This window comes from Schistocerca americana, chromosome 3 (genome assembly GCF_021461395.2).
Source record: "Schistocerca americana isolate TAMUIC-IGC-003095 chromosome 3, iqSchAmer2.1, whole genome shotgun sequence".
NCBI classification, from domain to species: Eukaryota; Metazoa; Arthropoda; class Insecta; order Orthoptera; family Acrididae; genus Schistocerca; species Schistocerca americana.
In genome coordinates this window covers 532,809,741-532,825,648 of record NC_060121.1, presented here as the reverse complement: position 1 = coordinate 532,825,648, position 15,908 = coordinate 532,809,741, and positions in this window count along the sequence as shown.

The window sequence follows — 15,908 nt, the reverse complement described above, 5'->3', positions numbered from 1 at the left end:
GAATGTTAATTTTGCGCTCCTTAAGGGACTCATCCGCTACAGAAAATGAAAATATTTGTTGCTTGAGCAGAGTGGTGACTGAAATGGATCGGCGGGAACCTTGTTTGCACGTGGTCCCTGTAGAAAATCGAACTTTTTGGATACTAAAAGAGATCAGCCTACGACGGTAAGGAAGTAGTACTGATGATGCTTGTAATTGACAGTAAGCTTTGCTTCTTTAAGTTGGGAAATTTACCCCTTTAAAGTCATTCATAGGATAATAATAGGTGCATAGCGAATGTGCCGTGCGTATAAGAGTCACTTACTCTCCAGCACAAACCATTAAAATGGAAGCTACAAGGAAGATGACATAGAATTATGAGAAAAGTGATAGAACAAAGAATGGGTCCTATAGCTAATGCAGCTATTTGTCTTAGTCCATGAATAAGTCTACGTAATGCACCTAGTCGCGTTCCAAATTTTGTGAAACAATCTGACAGGGAGAATTCAGGGATTTGCATTAAGGTTCGTTTCGAATCGAGCTAGCACGCCGTTGCGCTGTCGAACGCGATAGCCGGCATTTATTTGTCGTGTGACGCCCGCTACGATAACGGTTACGACTTCACAAATCGGACTGAGAGACGAGAGTCGTAAATACTGAATACTACTCCATAAATCACCTCCTTACCATATTCCGGACGAACAGATGAACGTGCGGATCAGTTCTGCATTGTCTGAGGCACTCCTGTACTGTCATAGTTATCCGTTCATAAAACAGCAGCAGCGACTATCTAAAACGCTTTTTCCGTGAATATGTGGACCAGTTTAAGTAATTTGGTTCGACATAGGTGTTTATTCCACTAAATATTAATCGGTGCGATAATTAGAAACCACGGATCTTGGACTTGGTACAAGCAGACGCGTGATAAAACACCAACGACCATCTCCGCTGAATCCTAAGGTTCTTTTGCTAAAACTGCGCAACCAGTTCATAGAAATTACAGCACAGTTCCATAGTCCCATTCCTGTCATCAAACTAACATTATGGTTCATTGGAGCTATTCACTGCTGAGCATATTCACTCCTCAGCATAACTTTTTATCAAAACGTACGTAAGATTAACGCAAAAAAATTATAAGTACCAAAGAACTTAAGAATGTAGGCCATACCAGCTAAGGAGGCTGATACGTCGCCAGAACCATTGTACGAAACTTCCGCTGCTACCGCATCCACCAACAAGCACTGCTACCTCCGCAGGATTCCCTCTCTACTGTTCCGCAGAGCCAACTGCCCTCATTCGGCGTAGCTTCCTGCGTATAAGCTGTCCTCCCTGGTTTATGACGTCACAAATCTGCGTCAGAGCACGTATTAACTCTGCAATGCAAATTATTTGAATAAAGTATCATTCACAATCGTTGTAAATGGCACTATATGCACGGTATCAAAAGAAAGAAGCATGAGTAACTGGTAGATCCTGCGCCAGTTGGTACATCAGATCGTTTTTTAATGTTTTCAATAACTACGTAAATTGATCATGTAGAAGAAACATTCTACGTAAGTCATTTGATACATAAGTATGCCTAGTGTCTTTCTTGTAGGAAATTGTCTCCTCCTTCAGCAGAAGCTTCCTGATCTGCGATATCTCCCACCAGTCCAACGTAATTTACATATTTAGCTTCAATCTTATTATTTATCAATTTTTTCTGTGACATTTTAGTCATATTAGGTCTTTTTAAAGCGTGTTATGATACTATAATGCTTCTAGCTTCACATTCTGTTGGGTATCAGCAAGTTTTGTTATGCTACTTGATTACCAACTAGTTAATAGCGTAAGCATAATACTTCGCGGTTTTTCGCTAGTTTGGTAAGTCGTTTTGCAGTTCTGAGTAACTGAACTGATAGCTTCTACCACCAGCTGTTCAACGATATCTTGGTTCTGAAAATGTGATAATTACTTTCCTGCCTTCCATTGCGAATACCAGTTGACACAGTTGTCGGATCGAGAAGCAGTTGTCGGTGGTCATTCTATTATTGCATTGTCTAATAGCCATTTAAATTGATTACTATGTACTACATGTTTGCAATGTCCGTCTGTAATATTATTCCACGTATTTCGCAGTACTGCCTGTAACGGAGGCCATTATCCACCCGCGACTACTATGGTACTGCACGACGAGTTTTCCGCTACGTCATTGTTACTGCATTTTTCTTGCTTTCGGCCAATGCAGACGTTTGCAGGACAGATGCGGCCTGAGTGCTTCCGATAGCACACTGATATTCACCAGCTTTAGCGCTTGGCAGATGGCGCCTGCGATCTGCCAAATTCTTCCTTCAAAACAGTGGCAAACTCAGGTAACGATGATGATGGTGGTGGATATTTATCATGCACCCTTCTCTCCAAAGTAGACGACATAAGCTTAGTAATGTTGTGATCTGGTAACTGTGGCGGCCAGAAGAGATACCACAATTCATCCCCGTGGTCACAAAACCAGTCCTTCGCGATGCGAGCTGTGTGAACAGGGGTCCTATTGTCTTGAAACACAGCCTCATCTTTGGACAGCAAATATTTTGTCATGAGATGAGAATTATCAGCCAAATTGGTCTTTGACAGTAATGTGACCTTGAAGAGAAGCCGTGGGGCCCATAGAATACTGCGATATGGACGCCCAAAGTAGCATCAAATCTCCACCATGTTTCACTCTCGGAACATAAACTCAGCCAGAAGTTGTAAACGGAGTGAAACAAGACATATTCGATCAATTGACTTTCATCCATTGCTTCATAGTCCAGATTTTACGGCTTCAGCACGTTTCCTGCTACGGGCATTTGCGTCACTGATGTGTTGTTTTGGAATTCCAGCTCGCTCTGCAATTCCAGCTTGTGTAGCTTCATTCGTGTTGTCTTAGTGCGTACAGCGTCCGCTAGTGCGACATTCAGTTTTGGAGTGACTTTTGCGCTGTCATCCTCTTACTTTTCGCAGCAATCCGCTTCGATGACCGCCTGTCACCGTCGCTTAGCACACTCTTTCGTCCGTGCTGTGACTTAGTGGATGATGTTTTTCGGCTTCTCCCGTGTGCGGTATAAACCTTAGATACGGTGCCTCTTCAAAAACCAAAAAATTCTGCTACCTGTATTACGGAAGTAATCACCATACGAACAAAAAGAATTTGCTCACGTTCGAAAGCACTTATCTCTGACATAATGGTCTCACCTGTAAACAGAACGCTGTTCTGGCCACGACTGACACCTGAAACGTATTGAGGACATTTCACAGGTGTTGTTCGTGGTTAAATACAGCAGCCTCACCTGAAGGCTTGGCTAGCATCAGCATTTATGTCCAAGCATGCATTTCTCGCGGTCTTTCCATATTTTTGTCCAGCCCTGTACATAGAATTCCACAACAAATGTACAATAACTGCTGTAAACAAAGAGATACAGGTGTTGTTCTACTTTCAATTTTTTTAGAAAGTTTACAGTTTCTAATGTATTTACTACGAAGATACAACAGTGAAGGAAGTAAATTTTTCTACTTCGTCTCTTTTTCATTTCCATTTTATTTTTGCTGTGTGAAGTGCGATGTTTCGGCTCTGCAGCCATCCTGAAGCAAAATGGACAACCCGAGGAAGACAAACGTATTGGTTACACTCACACAAGTTCATGGGCAGTCCGTGGTTGGCAGGAATTGAGAGTCGTAGTCATGACATTCGGTTCAGCACAAACAGTATCATACAGCCAAGTCAAGATAGTTTATCAAGGCTGTGGTTCCTGTTCCAAATAAAGATTTAATTGATTGCATGCAATATTTTTGTCAATAGTCTAAGGAGCTGCAGTCATGGACTGTGCGGCTGATCCCGGCAGAGGTTCGAATCCTTCTTCGGGCATGGGTGTGTGTGTTTGACATTAGGATAATTTAGGTTAAGTAGTGTGTAATCTTAGGGACTGATGATCTTAGCAGTTATGTCCCATAAGATTTCACACACATTTGAACATTTTATGTCAATATTATTCATTTAAGTAATATTTTTAATAACTGTTCATTTTTAGTCTATGTACATATTTTTAAAATTTGCTGCATTTGCCTAGAAAAAATTACAGGAAAGTAGTTTTATTGAGATGAAGGACATGAAACGTATACGATTTTCAGCACACCTACTATCCAAAAAGATAGAAAGAAATCAGTAGCATTTTAATAGTAATTTTGTGATAAACTCTCTTGTACGAGAAACTGCTTCAAAGAGAGAATAAAATTAGTTCCCGTTCGAAACTGTTGTAACACAGGAACCGTAGATATACATTTAATAAGATATGCGAAGTACTGAACTTATTACTTAGCTATTGAGCCATGGACGAGACTCGGAATCGAACTCGGCTGTCAATAAAAGCGCGAAACCAGCAACACAATGATATGACAAAGGTCATGAGATATCTCCTAAGATAGTGTCGGACGTACGTTTGCCCGCCGTAATGCTGCAGCTCGATACGACATGGACTCAACAAGTCGTTAGAAGTACTCTGCGAAAATACTGAGCCATGCTGTCTGTAAAGCTGTCCATAATTGTGGAAGTGTTGCCGGTGCAGGATTTTTTGCACAACTGGTCCTCTCAATTGTGTCCCATAAATGTTCGATGTGATGCATTCGGCCGATCTGGGTGGCCACATCATTCGCTCCAGCTGTCATGAATGTTCTTCAAACCAGTCGTGAACAACTGTGGCACTGTGACATGGCGCTTTGCCAACCATAAAAATTTCATCTTGGTTTGGGAACATGAAGTCCATGTGTGGCTGCAAATGGTCTCCAAGTAGCCGAACATAGCCATTCACAGTCAATGATGGGTTTGGTTCAACCAGAAAACCCAGTCCATTCAATTTAAACACAGTCCAGACCAGTACGAAATCACCACCAGCTTGCACAGTGCCTTGTTGACAAATTGGGTTCATGGCTTCGTAGGGTCTGCGGAAAACTCAAACCTTCCCTTCTGCTCTTACCAGCAGAAATCGGGACACATCTGACCAGGCAACGGTTTCGCAGTCTTCTGCAGTCCAACCGATATGGTCACGAGCGCAGGAGAGGCGCTACAGACGACGTGCTCTTAGCAAAGGCACTTACGTCGGTCATCACTTGCCATGGTCCATTATCATCAAATATCACGGCATTGATCTAACGGATACGTTCGTCGTACGTCCTACATTGATTTCTGCGGTTATTTCACGCGGAGGTGCTTGATTGTTAGGAGTGACAATTCTACGCCTACGCCGCTGGTATCGGTCGTTAAGTGAAGGCCATTGGCCACTGGGATGTCAGTGTGAGTGGTAATGCCTGAAATTTGTTATTCTTGGCACGCTCTAACACTGAGGATGATGAAATATGGTATTCCCTAATGATTTCCGAAATCGAATTCTCCATGCGTCTAGCTCCAGCTACCATTACGCATTCGAAGTGTGTACGTTCCCGTCGTGCTGTCATAACCACGTGATAAACCCTTTCACATGAAACACCTAAGTACGAGGGTTACCAGAAATTGATGCACCGCACTTTTTTCTCAGCTGAAAACAATGCTACGAATGCGAGACGTTACTTACATATTATTTGAAGTCTCCTGAGTGAGCCTACCAAGTTTGTCACTTCCGACAGGTAGTGTAGCTGCAGGGCAGTTTCTAAATGGAATTTGTAAGTGGTGTACGTTACAAGCAACGTGTCGTCATTAAATTTCTCACTGAAGAGAAAGAAACTGCATGGAATACTCACACACGCTTGTGCAAAGTTTATGTCGCATCTGCTGTCGACAGAAGTACAATTAGTCGCTTGTCACGGAGGGTGAGGTTATCAGAAGGCGGTTCGGCGGAGCTCCACGATTTGCAGCGATCGGGGAGACCATCCACGGCTCTCACACCTAACACACCTGACCTAGCCCCCTCGCACTTCCACTTGTTGGGGCTGTTAAAGGATGCTATTCGTGGAAGACATTCTGAGGACGATGAGGAGGTGATTAACAGAGTGAACCACTGGCTCGACCACCAGGACAGGGACTGGTACCGACAGGGCGTACACGCATAAGTTTCGCACAGGAGGTGGGCCATAGAACGGTATAGAGATTAAGTGGAAAAATAGGGTGTGTAGATAAAACACCACTCTTTCGTTTGTGTATTCCTCGTTATGTTCAATAAAGACTACTTGAAGCAAAAAGAAAAATGCGGTGCATTACTTTCTGGGCAACCCTCGTACAAATGACAGCTCCGCCACTCCACTGTCTTTTTTGCCTTGTGTACATGATAGTCCACGCGCAACGAATGATGCACATAACAGCAAAATTCGCAGCACCAGAAGAAGACGGTTTTGTCGGTCGCCGAGATATCGTGCATAAAATGGAAACAACAACAAAGGAGTACACACGGAAGCTCACCATTAATTAGTCACATCGAGAAAACCGAGAGAGCTCGTTACACTACCCTGTTCTATAAAATATTTACCTTATACTTCACATCTTTCAGAACCACACGCCCGTCACGTGGCCACATAAACATTGCTGGACCGCCAGTCATATTTAGCGGCTACCTACCCACTCATTTGAAGAAAAGCAATGGACCGTGAACGGAGCCCTGTGACATTCGCCACTTAGCTGAGTAAGAGTGTGTATCTGTGTGTGTGTGTGTGTGTGTGTGTGTGTGTGTGTGTGTGTGTTACAATTTTGTCGCATGGTAACAAAAACATTTTTGAAATACATTACGGCAAGAAAAAGGAATAAAAGTGAGATAGTGTTAATGCTTTCATCCTTCTTTACCTCCTCTGCATGACGTGTCACTGAGCACATTTACTGCGCATGCAGTAGACGTGAGGTGCCTAGTTGTTTCCACTGCCCTGTGTGGAATACGTAAGTTCTTGTGCACTTCACTAACCTGCTGTCTTCATGATGATGATGATGATGTCCCCAGCGCAGAAAACAGCACGCAGATCGTGGATTCTTTTTCTTGGGGCAGAAATTAACTTCGCAAGGAACTGCTGCTACGAATAAATTGTAACTCATTTGGGATGCCACTCGCGTTTTTATTTATATAGACACGAGAAACTATTCTTGATCACAACGTAGTGAACATGTCTTTCCATCGTCATTATATATCTGGCTAAAATAACATGAAATACATCCTGCCACAGACAACATTTCTGTCTACTGGAACCGTCATAACTGGAGAATAAAATTACATGAATCAAATACTACTATTACAGACATGTCTGTACCTAGCGACGGTCAGAACTGTAGTAAATAAAATTGTATGAAACAAATACTGCTATAACAGACAACATTTCTGTCTACTGGAACGGTCAGAACTGGAGAGCCGGACTGCCCGAGACACTTCGCGTCAGCAAGGCGTGACACGAACGCCATCGAAGTGAATCGGCAGTAATATCGTCAGTCTTTTGTTTTAGTAATACTTTGATTTTAATTTTGAAATGACCGATTGATACCTGGCTGTTGAGAGACGTTTATTTATAAAATGAAGTAATTTGGATGGCAGGTTTAACTAATAATAGCAACTAAAGTTTAACGTTTTGGCACCCTACCGCCGAACACAGCAGCCAATCACAGAGCAGCAGCATCATGCAGGCGGTCTTTCTCACGGGAATGGCACCGAATCTAACATCTGTCACCGGTACCTCACCACACTCTTTATGCTTCTTGCATCTCCACTGCCCTGGGAATACCTTCCTGGAGCCTAATATGATGGCTGAATATGCCAGAAATATTACAACATGTGGTATTTAACAGTAAATCATTCACACTTACCAAGAAAAGCGGTGGACCAAGAACGGAGCCCTGAGACATCTGCCACTTAGCTGAGTAGTTGCCTAGTCGATCTGTGTGTGTGTGTGTGTGTGTGTGTGTGTGTGTGTGTGTGTGTATGCCCGCGCCTGCGGCTGCCCCAGGCGGAGGACTGGTGGGACGTCGGGCCGTGATGAGCGGTCCCGCAGCCACCGGCGTGTGGCGTGGGGGCGCGTCTCCCACAGCTGTCCCCCAAGACGCGACAAGCCGCCTCCTCCGCCCCCGCACCGTCCACCTCGTCGCAGAGTTTTAATTAAAAACTCTCCCTCATTGTATTTTCCAGTTGATTAAATCTTTCACCCTCCTCTACCGTCGTAAAATGTCGGCAATAGCCAGGAGTGCCCGAGGACCCCGCGTATACTGTTTTTTTTCACCGTGTCGCGGACACCAACAGGAGTTTCTCGTTCGCGACAGCAAACAGGGCACTTGTCGAAGCAGCTGCTGCGCCGTAAAAAAAACAGAAAGTTGTTCACCGGGCGCCGCGCAGCACGACCCCGGGGCCGCTGTCACCTTACATTCACGTCGTTCACCCTTGGGACGTGGAAGACTTCCTCTGCTTTTTTCTTACTCTCTCATATCTCGTTTTTTGTAATTGCCCGCATGTATTCAGTGCTCCTCCGAGAAGCTTATAACAGTCGTGAATACGCGTTTATTAACGCACGCCTACAGGAGGCCGTTCTATTTGTCGGCTGTGTAACGCACACACGGTTATTGGCTTCTGTCAAAAAATTGTATTATTTATGCATCTTGCCACAATAGAAGATGAGTCAGGAGGAAGAGTACATCCTTAAGAGTTGTGATAATATCAATGATTCTGCACAAAAAAAAAAAAAAATGGTTTAAATGGCTCTGAGCACTATGGGACTTAACTTCTGAGGTCATCAGTCCCCTAGAACTTAGAACTACTTAAACCTAACTAACCTAAAGGACATCACACACATCCATGCCCGAGGCAGGATTCGAACCTGCGACAGTAGCGGTCGCGTGGTTCCAGACTGTAGCGCCTAGAACCGCTCGGCCACACCGGCCGGCCTGTACAAAAAACTTCATATGAACCTATGTCCTATTCCGAACGGTTTCCGAGATGTAACACATTTAGTACCACTTTTATACGATTTTATTGAAAGCTCGAAAACTGCACCCCACCATAGAAAACGTGCCACAGGAAAAAATGTAACTACGTTCATTTTCCTACCAAAAAGGTCCTATTCATTTTTTCACTAGGACTTCTAGTAGGCGCGAGAATATTGAAAATCTCGAGCCACGCGCATGCGCTGTCGTTTACATATATTTTGTAGGCCAATGTGTGGTATTTTCCCGACTTGATAGGCCACAAGTGTCCCGTATTAAATTTTTCGTCTCAGTTTTCCCTACGCTACTATGGTACATTGTAAACAATGACATTATTCGAATATTACAGAAAACATATAACAACGTACATTAAGTATGTTCTACGTAGGAAACCATTCGGAATAGCGCGTGTATCCATACGAAGCTCGTAGTTCGGAATCGCTAATACTATCACCGCCCAAAGCATATAACTTTCCTCCTGGGTCACACTGAATGAGATGCAGTCAAATGCAAAACGAGACACATGGAAAAACTGTAAGTAATTGTTTGTTATTTCAAAAGTAATAGCCGTAACTGTTAATACATTCATCCCGCGTTGAGTCAAGACGGTCGACGCCTTCATGGAGAAATGTATGCGACAGCCTACGCAACAATGATTGCGCCCACGGGAGCATCTCTTCATCCAAAGAAAAGCGATGTCCACGAAAGTCTTTCTTCAGGGCTTCAAATATATTGGAGTCGCATGGGAGAGAGAGATCAGGACTGTGTGCAGGGTGTGTAAGGGCTCTCCAGCGAAACTGCAGCGCTGTCGAAACAATCTTGGCAACAGGTGGGCGGGCATTATCCTGCAACAGAATGATGCCGTGCAGCATTTGGACGTGATGGCGCTTCAGCATTTTTAGTGTGTCCCTACACCGCTGTGCAGTGATTATGGCGTTGTGTTCCAGGAATTCAATGGGCAGTGGCCCTTGTAGTCATAGAAAAATGTCATCTTCACTTTCCTAGAGGTGGCGTGCCTGTTGTTTCCACTACACTGCAGAAGTTTCGCTCGGAAGCCCTTAGACATCCTCCGTAGAGTCCCGATCAAAAAATGGTTCAAATGGCTCTGAGCACTATGGGACCTGACTGCTGAGGTCATCAGTCCCCTAGACTTAGAACTACTTAAACCTAACTAACCTAAAGGACATCACACACATCCATGCCAGAGGCAGGATTCGAACCTGCGACAGTAGCGGTCGCGCGGTTCCAGACTGTAGCGCCTAGAACCGCTCGGCCACCCTGGCCGGCAGAGTCCCGATCATTACCCATGCGATTTACATACGTTTGGAGCCATGGTAGAGGCATCCGTGGCCGTCGATTCACTTCGGGTGAGGAGGTTCACGGTTTGGTTTTGTATGCTACAGCAAAAATTTTACCATGAAGGCACTGACCATCTGCTGTTTCACTAGTATTAACATATTAACAGTAATCACGATTACTTTTGAAATAGTAAACAGTTTACTAACTTTTTCCCCCATCTGTCCCCGTCTCCATTTGATGGCCCCTTATATTAAAACCGTATATCGAGACGAATCGCAGGCCTGTCCAGTTTCCTTCATTTGTTAATGCTGTACGATGCTGCTATATCCATGCATCTACTACTATTGGGTTGCTGTTCTAATAATGGAAGCACACAGCGTCTGTATTGTTCAACCTGGCTCTTTGCACTTGGACCTAAGCCTTCTAAGCTGACACAAATCACCGAAGATAATTTGAAATACTTAAAACTGATTTGTTACGAAAATCTAGAAACGATTTGTGCATCAAATGGCGGTTCAAATGGCTCCGAGCGCTATGGGACGTAACATCTGAGGTCATCAGTCCCCTCGAACGTAGAACTACTGAAACGTAACTAACCTAAGGTCATCAAACACATCCATGCCAGAGGCAGGATTCGAACCTGCGACCGTAGCGGTAGCGCGATTCCAGACTGAAGCGCCTAGATCCTCTCGACCACACCGGCCGGCTTCGGCACTTCTTTCTTGAATTAAGTTACATCCTGCACTCCTTACAACCTGTAACTAGCTACGTGGCCCGTATATGATCGTTACATTAGGTGAATTACCTAAAACTTGCACAGCAAATATTTCCGAAACGGGAAATACTATTGATATGCGGTTTTCACGGAATGGATTGGTAGTCAGGGGTTCGTATTGTTAGCCAATCAAAAGAGTGTAATAATACTAAGAAAGTGTATTTTTTTGCAACCATACACATTTTTTAATGGAACAACACCTATTGACATTAACAGACTACAATGAGGGTAAATTAGAATGTCAATGGTTTTTGTTGCAGGATTCTTTAAAGAGACAGTCGTATTTTGAAAACTTCCCACACCAGCTCTTATACGGTACCTGTGGTAGGATACACTAAAGAACAACACAAGTGCATACACTCGTTTGTGGATTCTGACCAGTAACGAGAGAACTGGCCATCACACGTTGTGTTCAAAACTGACCACCTGCAGCGGCAAAATACGCGCTTCCAGTCTGGTTGAAACTGCTGCTGCACACGTGCTGGCGTTTCAGCGCAGATGTCCGAGCAGGCTGCGGTAATACGTCGTTGCATATCATCCGGTGTAGTTCGTACGGCCTTCTAGATAACGTTTTTCAGCTTTCCCCACAGAAAGGAGTCTACAGGCGAAGCGTCCGGCCAAGCTACAGGTACTATGCGTCTAGTCCAACGATTTGGAAATAATTCGTGAAGACATGCTGTGGTACTTCGTGCGCTGTGGGCCGGACAACCGTAATGTTGGTATCACAGGTTCCTCCTAGCCGGCAGAGGAACGTCTAGCATCCGTGGAAGATGGTCTGTTACGAGGCTGCAATACTTGTGCGCGTTCAGTGGTCCGTCTATGACAAACGGGCACATGAGCTGATAGTTCACTATCCCGTACCACATGTTTCACTCCATGGACGCCGACGTTTCACCTGAAGAAGCCAACGGGGATGGTCAATGGAGCAACAGCGAACGATTCGGCGATTACCACGCCATGATTGATAAATGTGGCTTCATCACTAAAAAAGATGCATGATACATCTGGAGTATGCTGTCGTAATCCCCACGTACAGAAGTTAACAGCTCTTGATGGAGAGAGATGTGGTAGAAATGGAACCTATGTCGACGGAGAATGGGTAGTGTACTTCTCTGACTCATGCTACTTCCTCCTGCGATTGCGCGAGAGCTAATGTGCGTATCGACTGCAATAGCAGCAAGAACATTAATTTCCCCTCTTCTGTTGTCATCTATTTCCTTCTATTGCATTGTCTATGTGTTTCACTACCACCTTTACGTAACTGGTTGAACTGCTTGATAAATAATTGCCGAGATGGTAGACGTCAGCTGGGATGTCTTGCAGCATACACCGTAGAAGAACGAACTGCATTCCTCCTACACTCGCCGCACCACGAGGATGTCGGCTTTTTCTGCATTACTAAATCACATCACCCACTCACGATTTACTGCTTGGGATGTCACACACTAACTGATTGCAAGTCACACTGCGCTCAAGAAACACACAAGGACACTGGAAGCAAACATAACAACTTCGTACCTAGCAACTACGCAAGTTGTGTGGCACAAACATGTGTAACTGTGCTGGCCGGCTGACCTAGCGGTTCTAGGCGCTCAGTCTGGACCGCGCGACCGCTACGGTCGCAGATTCGGATCCTGCCTCGGGTATGGATGTGTGTGATGTCCGTAGGTTAGTTAGGTATAAGTAGTTCTCAGTTCTAGGGGACTGATGACCTCAGATGTTAAGTCCCATAGTTCTCAGAGCCATTTGAACCATTTATTGTGTCACTGTTTAAACTTTTCAAAATACGATATATCGTAAACGATTGGCACTAGAATACCGCTACAAACTGCACTGACATTCTAATTTACCCTAGTTTTTAGTTTGTTAATGTTAATAAGCATTTTTACATTTGTGTGTGCGTTTGCATAAAAATAGCATTTCCTAAGTATTATTACAATCTGTTTATTGGCTAACACACTCCATTTCGGCAATATTTGCTGTGCAAATTTTAAGTAATTCATCATGTATAATAAATAAGCAATAAGGAAGTGTAATTTGCTCCCTCGCCTGTTCTTGGAAATAAGTCGTTAATATCACCTTTGTACCATTTTGTTAGTACTGTTAAGGTAGGGAATGTCTGGAAGTAATGTTGAACTGAAGGTGCAACATGAGGTATCATTACGTGGATCCCTTGCCCTAGCCCACTTGTCCTTGTGTTTGTACCCAAGAGATCACGGGGGCGAGTCTCGATAACGAAATTTTCTTTCTTTTCTTCCTCACATTCCCACTATTTCTAATTTTTTCTAGTGTTGCACTTTTTTAACCGTGCGAGCATCAATGCCAATGGTACTAATTTTCACGCTTTTGTCCTATTTCTCACACATGCCACTGTTTCTAGTGAAATATCTTTTACGACTTTTCAGAATTTTCACACTTTACAACTATTCGTGATTGAGTTTTCTTCACAGTCATTGGTAACCAATCAATGGCAACTTGTCCCTTTTGTACAACTCTTTGATAACTCGATATTTTTCAGTATACAGAAAATGAAAATTTCTCATTAGTTATTACACCAGTTAAAGTCATTAAGAGCACTCTGCTACAAACGCAACGAACAAAAGTTACTACTCACAAAGAGATTTGTGTGTCCTCGTTTTCTTCTGCATAAAGCACGCTGGCTGATATTTCGTTGCTGCGTTGATCATGACTGCTGTATCGTATGAGAGGTATCACGTCCTTAAATACAAACGTCAGAGAAAAGATGTTGGTGACTGAGAGTAGGGGATAAGTGGTGAGCACCGCACTGTTGGGAGGTGTTTTAAGTCATAGATGCTGACACCAGAGCTAACGGTCCTCTGACTGTACAAAAGTGGGTAGCAGTCAGACGATGCTACCTGCAGAGGTGGAGAAAGGAGTTCCATGGAGAGGCCGGTGCGGAAAGAAAGACCTCCATGAAATGTAAGAACGCGAAATGTCAAAGATAATATACGTATTGTAATTGTTAATTATCAAGTTCAATTTCAGACCTTTATGTAAACAATAGAGGGAGGCAGTACACGAGCTGATAGCTGTCTTCATTTATCATGTATTGAGTTGTAATTTTGAAGATAGTATAAGGAGGTCACTTGTATCTGTTAATTATGTGGTGGAGTGAATGAGAACGAGAAGTTAATTTTCAACGGCTTTGTCTGCAGTCTGTAGGAGGGCGAAGTCTGAGCCAAGTTGGAGGAAGAAGGCACACGGATTCAGGGCACAGACTAACTGGATTCTGATTAATAATATTTAAACTGCGACCGAATATTCAGTAAGAAACATTCATTGTATATAAAAGATGTTTTCAAATGACAATTTATTTAAGTGTTTGGTGCATAAGGTGACATATAACGAATCACCACGCAGCCCAAGCCAACCTAAAGCCCTTAATCAAGTTATTCGATTATTTCATATACTTTTTTTTGTTCTGATGATAACAATTTGTGCTGATTTATTGATTTGTAAGTATGATAGGAGAAATTTGTCAACATCGAGTATAGATTTAAGTGTCAGGAAGTCGTTTCTGAAAGTATTTGTATGGAGTGTAGCCATGTATGGAAGTGAAACATGGGCGATATATAGTTTGGACAAGAAGAGAATAGAAGCTTTCGAAATGTGGTGCTACAAAAGAATGCTAAAGATTACATGGGTAGACCACGTAACTTATGAGGAGGTATTGATAGAACTGGGGAGAAGAGAAATTTGTGGAACAATTTGACTAGAAGAAGGGATCGGTTGGTAGGACATGTTCTGAGGAATCAAGGGATCACCAATTTAGTATTGGAAGGCAGCGTGGAGGGTAAAAATTGTAGAGGGAGACCAAGAGGTGAATACACTAAGCAGATTCAGAAGGATGTAGGTTGCAGTAGGTACTGGGAGATGAAGCAGCTTGCACAGGATAGAGTAGCATGGAGAGCTACATCAAACCAGTCTCAGGACTGAAGAACACAACAACAACAAATATGATAGATCTGTTTAATCTCTGATGATGAACTATTTTCAGATGCGCAAGCGATATTTGTTTAGGCTTGGGCCATGGTGGTGGTAATTTTAAAATATTTTGAGACATTTCTTTGTACTAACCCCTGCACGAAATACACTGACGGAAAAATCACATTACCGAAAAGTAGTTAATGTAGAGTAAGGCAATTTCGGGAATACATTTGTCTAGGTAACATATTTAAGTAATTAACATTACATGATCGCAGGCTGGTGTAAGCGCGAGATATGTTATTGCAAATGTGAAATGATGGTATATTAACAACCGATGTAACCACAAGCATATTGAATGCAAGCATGCAAACGCGCATGTATACTGATGTTCAGGTTGTGGGATGGGTTCAGAAATGGTTCAAATGGCTCTGAGCACTATGGGACTTAACATCTGTGGTCATCAGTCCCCTATAACTTAGAGCTACTTAAACCTAACTAACCTAAGGACATCACACACATCCATTCCCGAGGCAGAATTCGAACCTGCGACCGTAGCGGTCGCGCGGTTCCAGACTGAAGCGCCTAGAACCGCTCGGCCACCCCGGCCGGCTTCGGCGCTTCTTTCTTTAATTAAGTTACATCCTGCACTCCTTACCCGTTCCATATATACTCCAGACAAAGAGTGTACACGACACATTACAAATGTGTCGAACCCCAACCCCACTGAACACTAGTTTCCGCATATCATATGGCGTCGTGTGTGGAACCGCTCGCCCACACCGGCCGGCTGTGGGATGGGGTCCCGTGCCTGTTACACTTGGTCGGTCAATACACGGATGATTAATGCTGTTCATGGGTGACGCTCCAATTGTCGTCCAATGTGTGCTTCAATGGAGACAGATCTGGTGACGGAGTAGGCCAAGGCAACATATCGACGTGCTGTAGAGCATGTTGGGTTACAACAACGGAATGCGGGCGAACTTTACCCTGTTGGAAAACACCCCCTGAATGCCGTTCAT